The sequence below is a fragment of the Entelurus aequoreus genome, linkage group LG06, assembly GCF_033978785.1.
Source record: "Entelurus aequoreus isolate RoL-2023_Sb linkage group LG06, RoL_Eaeq_v1.1, whole genome shotgun sequence".
In the NCBI taxonomy this organism is placed as follows: Eukaryota; Metazoa; Chordata; class Actinopteri; order Syngnathiformes; family Syngnathidae; genus Entelurus; species Entelurus aequoreus.
Window position 1 is genome coordinate 22,659,204 of NC_084736.1, and position 12,034 is coordinate 22,671,237.

At 37.7% G+C, this 12,034-nt stretch overlaps 1 protein-coding gene across 1 annotated transcript in view; it reads right to left on the bottom strand.

Moving 5' to 3' along the window:
* cacng2a (calcium channel, voltage-dependent, gamma subunit 2a) overlaps positions 1-12,034 on the bottom strand; it is a 117,034-nt gene that overhangs the window by 9,032 nt on the left and 95,968 nt on the right. The gene's annotated exons all lie outside the window — the stretch shown is intronic.

Below are 12,034 nucleotides of genomic sequence, written 5' to 3' on the forward strand. Positions count from 1 at the left end.
AGTTTGGTTGGCAAACCTCCGCTTTATTAACGCCATTTAACACCAAACGCCTTGACATATGTTGGTACCAGTGCTGTCCCATATAGGGATGGCTACCGTTCACATTGAAACCGATATGGTATCGAGTTCCGATACCTGGGAATTGATACCGTACCAATTTTCGGTAGTGTGTATTAATAAATACTAGGGGTGTAACGGTACACAAAAATTTCGGTTCGGTACGTACCTCGGTTTAGAGGTCACGGTTCGGTTCATTTTCGGTACAGTAAGAAAACAACGAAATATAAATGTTTTGGTTATTTATTTACCAAATTTGTAAACAATGGCTTTTTCCTTTTAACATTGGGAACACTATAATAATACTGCCCACGTTAATCAACATTAAACTGCCTCAAGTTGTTGCTCAGATTAAATACAATGACAAAACTTTTCTTCTACATATAAAGAGTGCAACATTAAACAGTTTCAAGTCAACTCCATCCATTCATCCATTTTCCACCGCTGATTCCCTTCGGGGTCGCGGGTCAAGTCAACTCATCATGCTTAATTTATTACAGCATTTGGGAAGCCTGTAGTTGATTTTTATTAATGTAAATGTTATATTTTGATCAACATGTGATAGCAGGGACCCTGCCATTCAAAACTAGGCTGCTGCATTTCTAATGATTAATGTAACTATAGCTGAAAAAATGATACAATAGACCAGGGGTCACCAAGGCGGTGCCCGCGGGCACCAGGTCGCCCGTAAGGACCAGATGAGTCGCCCGCGGGCCTGTTCTAAAAAAAAAAATTAAAAAAAAAAAAATAAAATAAAAAAAAGATTTTTTTTTTTTTTTAGATTAAATCTACATAGAAAAAACACAAGATACACTTTCAATCAGTGCATCAACCCAAACAACCTCCCCCATGCACACTCATCCACACCCACTCACACAAAAGAGGTTATTTCTTTCTGCTACCAATATTCTGGTTCCCACAACATAGACAACACATCTGCAAGGGACACAGTCCCTGAAGCACACATGATTGTATAGGCTGCTGGTCCACTAACATTTTCATTAATTACTATTTTTTATGTAATTATTTTTATATTGTTTTACTTTCTTTTTTATCCAAGAAAATGTTTTTTATTTATTTATCTTATTTTATTTTATTTTTAAAAAAAGGGCCTTATCTTCAACAGACCAGGTTGTCAATGAAATTAGATTTGTTTAAAGGGTTTTTTAAACCAGGCCCGGTCCAGATAATGTCCAAGTCGGACTCAGCAACACACACCTTCATTCATGTACACAGAAAAAAATTAGGGAACCCAACAGATTGCATATAATTTATAAACAAAATTACATTTTCAAAATAAGCATTTATCTACAGTCCAAATTATGTCCAGGTCACTCAAATTAGGGAACACAACAACAGATATCATATAATCTATAAACATAATTATACTTTCAAAATAAGCCTTTGAGGACTTCTCATCTTTTTTTTAAATGTTTTTTGGCATCATTATCGTTTTCAACCATGTAACTTTCTAAAGTTAGAAAATACTGAATAAATGTTTTAAAGAAAGTAATACTAAGTGAATATCTGTTTTTGGCTTTAAAAATAAACATTTTACCGAGTACTATCATTAAATTGACTAAATCATGATTGTCAATGAACTCTCCTAAAATAACAGAAACCACATTAAGCTTCATAAACAAACCAATCCTTAAACACATTTTTTCAACTTCCACCCAAAACAAAGACACAATATGACAATACCAAAACAAATGCAGGGTGATTCAGGCTCCTGACAACAAAATCGGCAATCATCTGACTCTGTCATATTCCATAATTTTAACATTTTCCCTGTGGGTAAGAAGTTATAAATAATTTTAATTTGAAAATAACGATTTTGCACATCGATAGTAGTTTTATAGATTAGTTTGAATATGGCATCCCATGGCAACGGGCAGTCAAAAAAGTCCTCCCATTTTCCATTTGTGTTGTATGAGGCAGCCTTCAAAGATTTCTTTATTAAATAAAAATTATATATTTTTCTATTTATTTTAGTTCCTTTTTGCCAACTAGAATTTCTTATTAGAGGTTTACAAACTAATAATTTAGTAGTTCCATAATTAATTATTTGTTTCTATCTTTTCCCAATTACTCCAGTTAGTTGATAAAATGAAAAGCTTGAGCAAGCATCACCATACATAGCTCTAAATTCATCATACTTCATAATTTTACCATTCTCATTGATAATATCATTGACAAAAATGATTCCTCTTTCAAACATATTTTTCCAAAAGAAAGGCTTTCCATCTATTACAATATTAGAGTTCATCCATATTAACTGCTGCAAAATATCGTCTCTTTTTTCTGGCACATAAAATTGAAAACACCACTATGAGTGGATTGTTTCCTTTATGAACCCCGCCATGTTTCCCAGCAGACTCTCTGGGAGGGGATCACTTGTAAAAAAGGATACAATTTCTTTTGATACAGTACATGTTTTTTGTCCAACAGGACATTTGTGTACCACTCAATGTTTAAATACATCTTTGGAACAATTGATGCTTTTAAAGACAGACACATAGCTTCAAGGTTGAGAAGTTTCAGGCCCCCATATCAATCAATCAATCAATGTTTATTTATATAGCCCTAAATCACAAGTGTCTCAAAGGGCTGTACAAGCCACAACGACATCCTCGGTACAGAGCCCACATACGGGCAAGGAAAAACTCACCCCAGTGGGACGTCGGTGAATGACTATGAGAAACCTTGGAGAGGACCGCATATGTGGGTAACCCCCCCCCTCTAGGGGAGACCGAAAGCAACGGATGTCGAGTGGGTCTGACATAACATTGTGAAAGTCCAGTCCACAGTGGATCCAACACATCAGCGGGAGTCCAGTCCACAGCGGGGCCAACAGGAAACCATCCCGAGCGGAGACGGGTCAGCAGCGCAGAGATGTCCCCAACCGATGCACAGGCTAGTGGTCCACCCGGGGTCCCGGCTCTGGACAGCCAGCACTTCATCCATGGCCACCGGACCTATGCGACTCCCCCTCGCAAGGGACAGGGGAGAAGAGGAGAGAAGAAAAGAAACGGCAGATCAACTGGTCTAAAAAAGGGGGGGTCTATTTAAAGGCTAGATTATACAAATGAGTTTTAAGATGGGACTTAAATGCTTCTACTGAGGTAGCATCTCTAACTGTTACCGGGAGGGCATTCCAGAGTACTGGAGCCCGAATAGAAAACGCTCTATAGCCTGCAGACTTTTTTTTGGCTCTGGGAATCACTAATAAGCCGGAGTTCTTTGAACGCAGATTTCTTGTCGGGACATATGGTACAATACAATCGGCGAGATAGGCTGGAGCTAAACCGTGTAATATTTTATACGTAAGTAGTAAAACCTTAAAGTCGCATCTTAAGTGCACAGGAAGCCAGTGCAAGTGAGCCAGTAAAGAGTTTCATACTCTTTGTACAAAACCTTTCTTTTAATCTTTTCTGGTTTGCCGTTGCAGACAAAATCGAAAACCCTCCGCTCATAAATCTTAAAAAAGTTTTGTGATGGAGCTGGTAATCACAAAAACAAATAAATAAATTGAGGAATAATTAACGAGTTGGCAATAGACATTTTACCATACAAGGTTAGGGATTTCCCTTTCCATAATTGCATAATTTTGTCCAGCTTTCTTAGTCGATTATCATAATTTACTGAGCCTAGATCTTCCAGATTTTCTGGGACAACAACACCAAGTATGTTAACTGGTCCATCTGTCCACAAAACAGGCACTTTGCATTCCATTCGAAAGGACGTTCCCTTTAGATTTCCGATCCTTAACATTTTACATTTACCATAATTAAGCTTAAGGCCAGATTGCTGTGAAAATATGTCCAAAAGATTAAGAAGGTTCCGCAAACAATGAGGAAAAATCTTATCTTTGTGAATCAGCCTTTTCTGACATGAACTTCATCAAGAACAAACACAGAACACGCCTCACTGATGCACATCTGCAAGACTCACTCAGAGTTGCTGTGTCAAGTTACACACCAGAGTACAACACACTAGTTAACAGCATGCAATGCCAGGCTTCCCACTAACTGACAAAGAAACAGATAACAGATTTGGTGTCCAGTTCAAAGTGTGACATGATTTAAAAATTTGAGAGTTTACTTTTGTATTTTACATGAGTTATTATTTGTACAAACATGGTGCAAAGTAATTCATGATTTGTTAAAAAATGTTAGTGGCTAGCTAGTTAAAATGGGATATTGTGATTTCACAAGACTGTCTTAGAAGTGATCATTTGAAAATGTTCAATTTGAAAAATGTGCACTTAGAGAAAATATAAAAATAAAGTGTTGCATATTGATATTTATCTGTTTCTATATATATTTAATGTGAGAAATCATTAAGATGATCAGTGTTTCCACAAAGATAAATATCATTAATTATTAATAATAACAGAGTTAAAGCTAAATTGAGCAAATTGGCTATTTCTGGCAATTTATTTAAGTGTGTATCTAACTGGTAGCCCTTCGCATTAATCAGTACCCAAGAAGTAGCCCTTGGTTTCAAAAAGGTTGGTGACCCCTGCAATAGACTATTCATCCCTGAACACCATGGAGTTCATGTAGTCTTAATGATGCAGTTACATTATTATATCAACTATCAGAGACAGAAACTCTTCATTTAACATAATGTCCTTTTTTGCTGCTTCAACACAGCTCAATCAACACAGAAAATGGTAAAGTGAAATAACAGACAGACAGGGCTTTGCTGTCCCTAACACACACACACACACACACACACACACACACACACACACACACACACACACACACACACACACACACACACACTAACGTTACGCTAAAAGCGAATTAGCCTTCACCTGAAGCCAGGACTGCGAGCGAGCTGAACTGCCTTTTATATTTCTAGAAGGTCAACGGGCTCATAGTGATGTTACTAGTAGTTGACTGGGAGGTGTTTATTATAATTTGGGGAGAGTCCGCTGCCTGATGCTTACCTGCTAAACGCTAAGCACTGACTACATGCGCTCTGAATACGCACTGCTGATTGGCTGTTACCGCTCTGAATACGCACTGCTGATTGGCTGTTACTGCTCTGTTTGTTAGCAATCAGATGGTTGTGTGGGTGGGACAATAATGGGTGCTGTGTAGAAGACTTACAGAGACAGAGGCAGAAGGAAGCAGAGGCGGCTACTTAATATGTTCGTGTGGAAACTCGTTCGATACACCTCCGAACCGAACCGAAACCCCCGTACCGAAACGGTTCAATACAAATACTCATAACGTTACACCCCTAATAAATATTACTGATTTTTGATTCATCCATCCATCCATTTTGTACCGCTTGTCCCTTACAGGGTCGCGGGGGGTAAATATATATTTTTTGCAACATTTAAAATAGAGCTGATTAGCTGTCTTCTAGTTGTCATATCTTGTTTCATTATCACATTTCCGAGTCTCATTTGCAAGTATGACAATAAGTCGCAGTTACATTTTCAAGTCCAAGACATTAGATGGCAGTAGTGTTGTCCCGATACCAATATTTTGGTACCGGTACCAAAAATATTTCGGTACTTTTCTAAATAAAGGGGACCACAAAAAATTGCGTTATTGGCTTTTTTTAAACAAAAAATCTTAGGGTACATCAAACATATGTTTCTTAATGCAAGTTTGTCCTTAAACAAAATAGTGAACATACAAGACAACTTGTCTTTTAGTAGTAAGTAAGCAAACAAAGGCTCCTAATTTAGTCTGCTGACATATGCAGTAACATATTGTGTCATTTATCATTCTATTATTTTGTCAAAATTATTAAGGACAAGTGGTAGAAAATGAATTATTAATCTACTTGTTCATTTACTGTTAATATTGTTTGTTTAGTCTTTATTTGAAGGGACAATGCACAGAAAAATTAAGCTCAAAGACAGATATGTTCTGTACCAGATCATAGCTAAATAGCTCATTTCCATCTGCAGTCCCTGGCTACCTAAATCAAAGGGATACAAAAATCATGCAATAAAATTATGAAAATAAAATCATACTATAGCATGTAATCAAATTAAGAAAAGTCTTAAAAAGCCCTTTCATGGACACATACTTAACATACAATACAACCACACCTCATTTACATCATCACACAAAGACAAAACATGCTCTTGTTCACATCTGTCATCATTTGTAAAAACAACCATGATTTTAACAGACACACCTCACAATTTACAACAAAAATGCTCTCAAGCCACTTTTTAACTTCAATTGTGAATGAAGAGTAATCTGCTTACTTTCTCTTTTAACATGTTCTATCTACACTTCTGTTAAAATGTAATAATCACTTATTCTTCTGTTGTTTGATACTTTACATTAGTTTTGGATGATACCACAAATTTGGGTATCAATCCGTTACCAAGTAGTTACAGGATCATACATTGGTCATATTCAAAGTCCTCATGTGGCAGACCGGTACTGTTCAGAGGCGGTATAGTACCGAATATGATTCAGTAGTATCGCGGTACTATACTAATACCGGTATACCGTACAACCATAGATGGCAGTAGTGTATAGTTTATAGCAAGGGTGGGCAATTAATTTTTACCGGGGGGCATGAGCAACCCGAGCACTGCTGGAGGGCCACATCGACAATATTTCAATTAAATTTTGCTCAATATTTTTTTATATATATACCGTAAGATAAATAATAATAATAATAATAATAATTAATATTATTAGTAATACTTCAACATAGTGTGTGTAACAGCATTCCATGACTAATATAAATAAATTAACATTAATAATAAATGACAGTAAAATAAGCACACGTATGACTGAGGAGTCATAGTGTAACTTTGTGTGGTGTTTGAGTTGTCCGACTTTTTGTGTGGCCATAAATGCACCAGTGGTTTAGTGCTATGCGTGTTGGTGACAGATGACAAGTTGGTTTTGGCCTGGTTTGTACGGCAGAAAATGACTAGTTTTTCGAGATAGAAGTGTTTTACTCATGTTTTTGGTGTGGTTATGTCCGAATATAAACAGTTTTGCTCAATAAAGTGATCGATATAATTCTGTCCTCGAAGCATCTCGATAGACGTTACAATAATTGAACGGTGTTCAATTGAACGGTGTTGACGAACACCGTTAGGGCCGCTTGTTGTCACTGTCACTCAGAGTTGCATTGCAAAATTACATAGAATAAATATGTTTATTTTGTTTAGAATTCAGATGGGATTTGATTTCGTGCGCGGCATATATTTGCTGCGCGCAGCAGACGCTTGAGCAGTGCGCAATTGCGCAGGCACGCACCTTAGAGGGAACGTTGCTTTGCAGTCCATGTCTTGTTGGAAACACGCCATTCTTCATCAACTTTTCTCTTTTTAGCGTCTCGGGTGTAAACCGTGCATCACTTGTCGCTGCATGTGCCTTCACTCGCAGGTTACACACGGACACACGGACACACGCCCATAAATAATACTTTTCAAAATAAAAGCAGCACAGTTGTATTGCGCGCACGACATAGATGTTTTTTCAACTTTATTTTGTAATTAATGATTGCAGCTGTTCACATTCGCTCACAATCACGCACACGCATACGTTCACACGGAAGTAATACAAATAACGATTTTCAAAACAAAGGAGCACCCTTGTATTGCACACTCGACATAGATACTTTTTAAAATTTATTTTGTAATTTATAATTGGCCTCATGCGGGCCGGACAGGGACGCACAAAGGGCCGGATGCGGCCCGTGGGCCGCAGAATGCCCAGGTCTGGTTCATAGTGTGTTTTTCTGTTGCGCCCTAGCAAGTGTTAATACTGTAAGTAGTGTACTTATTACAGCTGTTTGATTGTAACGTGCATCTTAGTTGTAGTTTTCATTAACAAATTTGGAAGTGTTGAAATCGCGATGTAAAATCGCTAATGCTAATCAGTAGCATGTCAAAAGCAAAGCCAATGTATATTAGCATCAAGCTAGCAAATTTTTGAGAAAAGTGGAGCCTTACTTTACTTGGAGTGTTTTTTGAGTCCATTTTTTTGTTGGCATTGGAAACGGCAAGGTAGTTTGGCTGAGTCTGCTCTCAGTGCTGCTGGAGTGATCGCCAAGAGCCAAAGTGCAGCTGAGTCTCGGTGACTTGGTTGGATTCATTAAAACCAACAGCTACAAATACATTTGTCTCTCAATGACTGTGACGTGGATGATGGCTCCCCACATGTGGTGGGACGGGATACGCTCCTAAGCCGCCTCCAGAGGATGAACATCCACGCTTGTCCTGACCTCGCTGACCGGCGTGCTGCCGGCGAGAACTTACTTTGCACGTTTCGCCACGAACCTCAGCACAAAACACAACCTTCTCCTAATTGGCTGTTGTTTTTTACGGGCAAAGTGTCAACGCTGCAGAGCGAAGTAGACACATGACCAAGGTAAAGATGGAGCTTCCTGCCTTGAAAAGATGGCGTTTCACTTTTGTCGACAGTTATGGAGGACATGACGGTACAGCGGACATGTTCGATCAGTGCAAGAAGGCCGCGCCATGTGTGCTCGGAATAATGGCTTTGTGTAACAACCAGTAATCGAATTAAGTGGTTAGAGTGTCCGCCCTGAGATCGGTAGGTTGGAGTTCAAATCCCAGCCGAGTCATACCAAAGACTATAAAAATGGGACCCATAACCTCCCTGCTTGGCACTCAGCAACAAAGGGTTGGAGTTGGGGGTTAAATCACCAAAATGATTCCCGGGCGCGGCGCCGCTGCTGCCCACTGCTCCCCAAGGGGATGGGACAAATGCAGAGGACACATTTCACCACATCTAGTGTGTGTGTGACAATCATTGGTACTTTAATCTTTAAAGTACTTTAATGTACGTTACAACGCTGGCACCAAGACGTTTGACGTAACCTGGAACGCTACTTTAGATGTGGTTGTTTGTCAACAAGACAGCGTCAGAAGCACAGCAAGTTCAATGCAGGAAGTAATTTTTTTACAAATAAAAGCAACAATCAGCACCACATTAAATTGAAGTAGATATTGATGTGTATTTCTGGTCTCGTCTTCCTCGTCCGGACAAAAGAGACGTCGGAGACGCTTTACTTGCTTTATTACAAGCGAGCGTCATTATACAGGACTGCAGTTCCTGGAGGAGGTCAGGTCAAAAATGAGGCACTCCTAACTCGGAGAAGCCAAACCATCAGTTTTATATTCCTCCTTCCTGTCTCTGGGTGTGTGCAAAGTCAGGACAGCATACCCTGACCATAAAAGGGGATGTTCGTGTGTAAGTGTCTGGAAAGACAACAGATGCAGGTCGTATCTCATTAAGCTAAACATGTAGTCTCTTCTCACGGATAGGGCCATCACCTTTGCATACCAAGGTCCAATTGTATTGCCTGTTCTTCCGCAAGAACTAATCCAATCCACACACAAATGTCAATATTAAAGGGTCTTTTTTATTTTTTTTAACTTTTAACACAATAGTCTCAAAATCAACTTCAGATCCATCCGTCAATTATAACTTTTATTGTTGTTTATGTTTTTTATTTGTTCGTTTTAGGCCCTTCTTTAAACAAAACAGCTTAGTTTTTTATATGGCAGACACAAAATATGCAACATTTTCCCCAAAAAATATTTCAAAGTGGAATATTTAATGTGACGTAATTGGAGCTTTGAATATGTCAATAATTCATAATGACATTGACTTTGATTCATTATTATTTTTTAAAGAAAGAAACAGCCTGCATGGCAGCTTTGCGTTATTAGAGTAAACATTGCAACATGTTCTTGTTACATTTCACCTGTTTGCTCTTTTATACCACTTTTTATGTTTTTTATTTTTTTAATCGTATTTTTAGAATGTGCCACGGGGCCGCTAAAAAATTACCTGCGGGCCGCAAATGGCCGCCGTGCCGCACTTTGGACACCCCTGCCCTAGATGAATACAAACATTCATCATATGCAACACATAGTATGAGTTAATTTATTAACTTCAATATCAAATAGAATGAGGCAACATCACACAGCAAACAACACAACACTATACACACATTATTACTACTACTACGTGGGAATAATGAAAAAAAAATCAATGATTGAAGTGACAAGTTTGTAATCCTACAATACCCCGTGTGTGGACAAGGAGAGTACAGCCATGGAAGCACATTCAATCTCTTTATGAACTAGCGCTAACACAATTTAGTGAAAAGATTCAACAGAGCTGCCGTCCTGCAAAAGCTAGCAAACAAAGCTGACCTAATGCTGCTCTATCTGTTTTTCTCGCTAGCGTCACAATGCATCGCTCACACACTCTGCTTTCATGGAACATCTTTCAACTGCATATGTCATATATTAGAATTTGTAATTTTTTTTAAGCGACGCAATAAATACTTTCTTTTGTTGTTAATTACAATATTAAAGAGTAATTCCGCTACTAATTTAATTACTTTTTCGGCAAAGTAACATGTAACTATAATTGTTTACTTTTTAAAAGTATTTTTATATACTCTGCCCTGGCTTCTACACTTGGTAAAACCTGCAATCAGGTGAACATTAGGGATGAGCGATACGGCCTAAAATCTATATTGCGATATATATTGCAGCCTCCTGCGATCACAATATATTTTTTGGCATATCAAGGACATTATAATTATTTCAAATTGGGTTACAAGGGCTCCTATTTTGGCTGCTGACGTATGCAGTACCATTTATGTTCGTAATATTTATCAAAAATATACACTACCGTTCAAAAGTTTGGGGTCACATTGAAATGTCCTTATTTTTGAAGGAAAAGCACTGTACTTTTCAATGAAGATAACTTTAAACTAGTCTTAACTTTAAAGAAATACACTCTATACATTGCTAATGTGGTAAATGACTATTCTAGCTGCAAATGTCTGGTTTTTGGTGCAATATCTACATAGGTGTATAGAGGCCCATTTCCAGCAACTATCACTCCAGTGTTCTAATGGTACAATGTGTTTGCTCATTGGCCCAGAAGGCTAATTGATGATTAGAAAACCCTTGTGCAATCATGTTCACACATCTGTAAACCGTTTAGCTCGTTACAGAAGCTACAAAACTGACCTTCCTTTGAGCAGATTGAGTTTCTGGAGCATCACATTTGTGGGGTCAATTAAACGCTCAAAATGGCCAGAAAAAGAGAACTTTCATCTGAAACTCGACAGTCTATTCTTGTTCTTAGAAATGAAGGCTATTACACAAAATTGTTTGGGTGACCCCAAACTTTTGAACGGTAGTGTATACTGTTAGAATCTGGTTACTTTCTGTTGTAACATGTTTTATCTGCACTTCTGTTAAAATAAAATAAACACTTATTCTTCTCTTGTTTGGATACTTTATATTAGTATTATGTAATACTACAAATTTGTGTATTGATCCAATACCAAGTATTTTGTGTGTGATTTTTAGTAGTTATAGTTGTATTTAACATTTAATCAATTTTATTTCATACATTGTAAATTGCTTCTTATATATTTTTTAATTTAATTTCTTGCTATTTTGGCTTCATTTCTCATATTAGCCGTTTTTGCAAGAAAAAATCCTTGTATGTGTAAATGTACAATAAAAAAATTATTTTGATTCTGATACCGATGCGGATATTGATACGTCAAAATTTCAACAGCATTGAATGATTACATTTTAATCACAATCATAATCAGACAAAAACACAGGATGGCGGTATAACAGTATTAATAAAATTGACTTTTATTACATACATAATTTTGGGCAAAATAGTGCAAAATAAATAAGCATAAGAAAAAACTGTTATTGGCTCCTATTTAAATATTTTGTTTTTTGCCCTTATAGCCCTTCTCTGTCAAGTGACTTATTTTAGTTTGTAGTTTGTACGTCCTCCTCTCTGAGCTGCCACCTTACCGTGGTAGAGGAGTTTGCGTGTCCCAATGATCCTAGGAGCTATGTTGTCCGGGGGCTTTATGCCCCCTGGTAGGGTCTCCCAAGACAAACAGGTCCTAGGTGAGGGATCAGACAAAGAGCAGCTCAAAGACTTCTATGGAA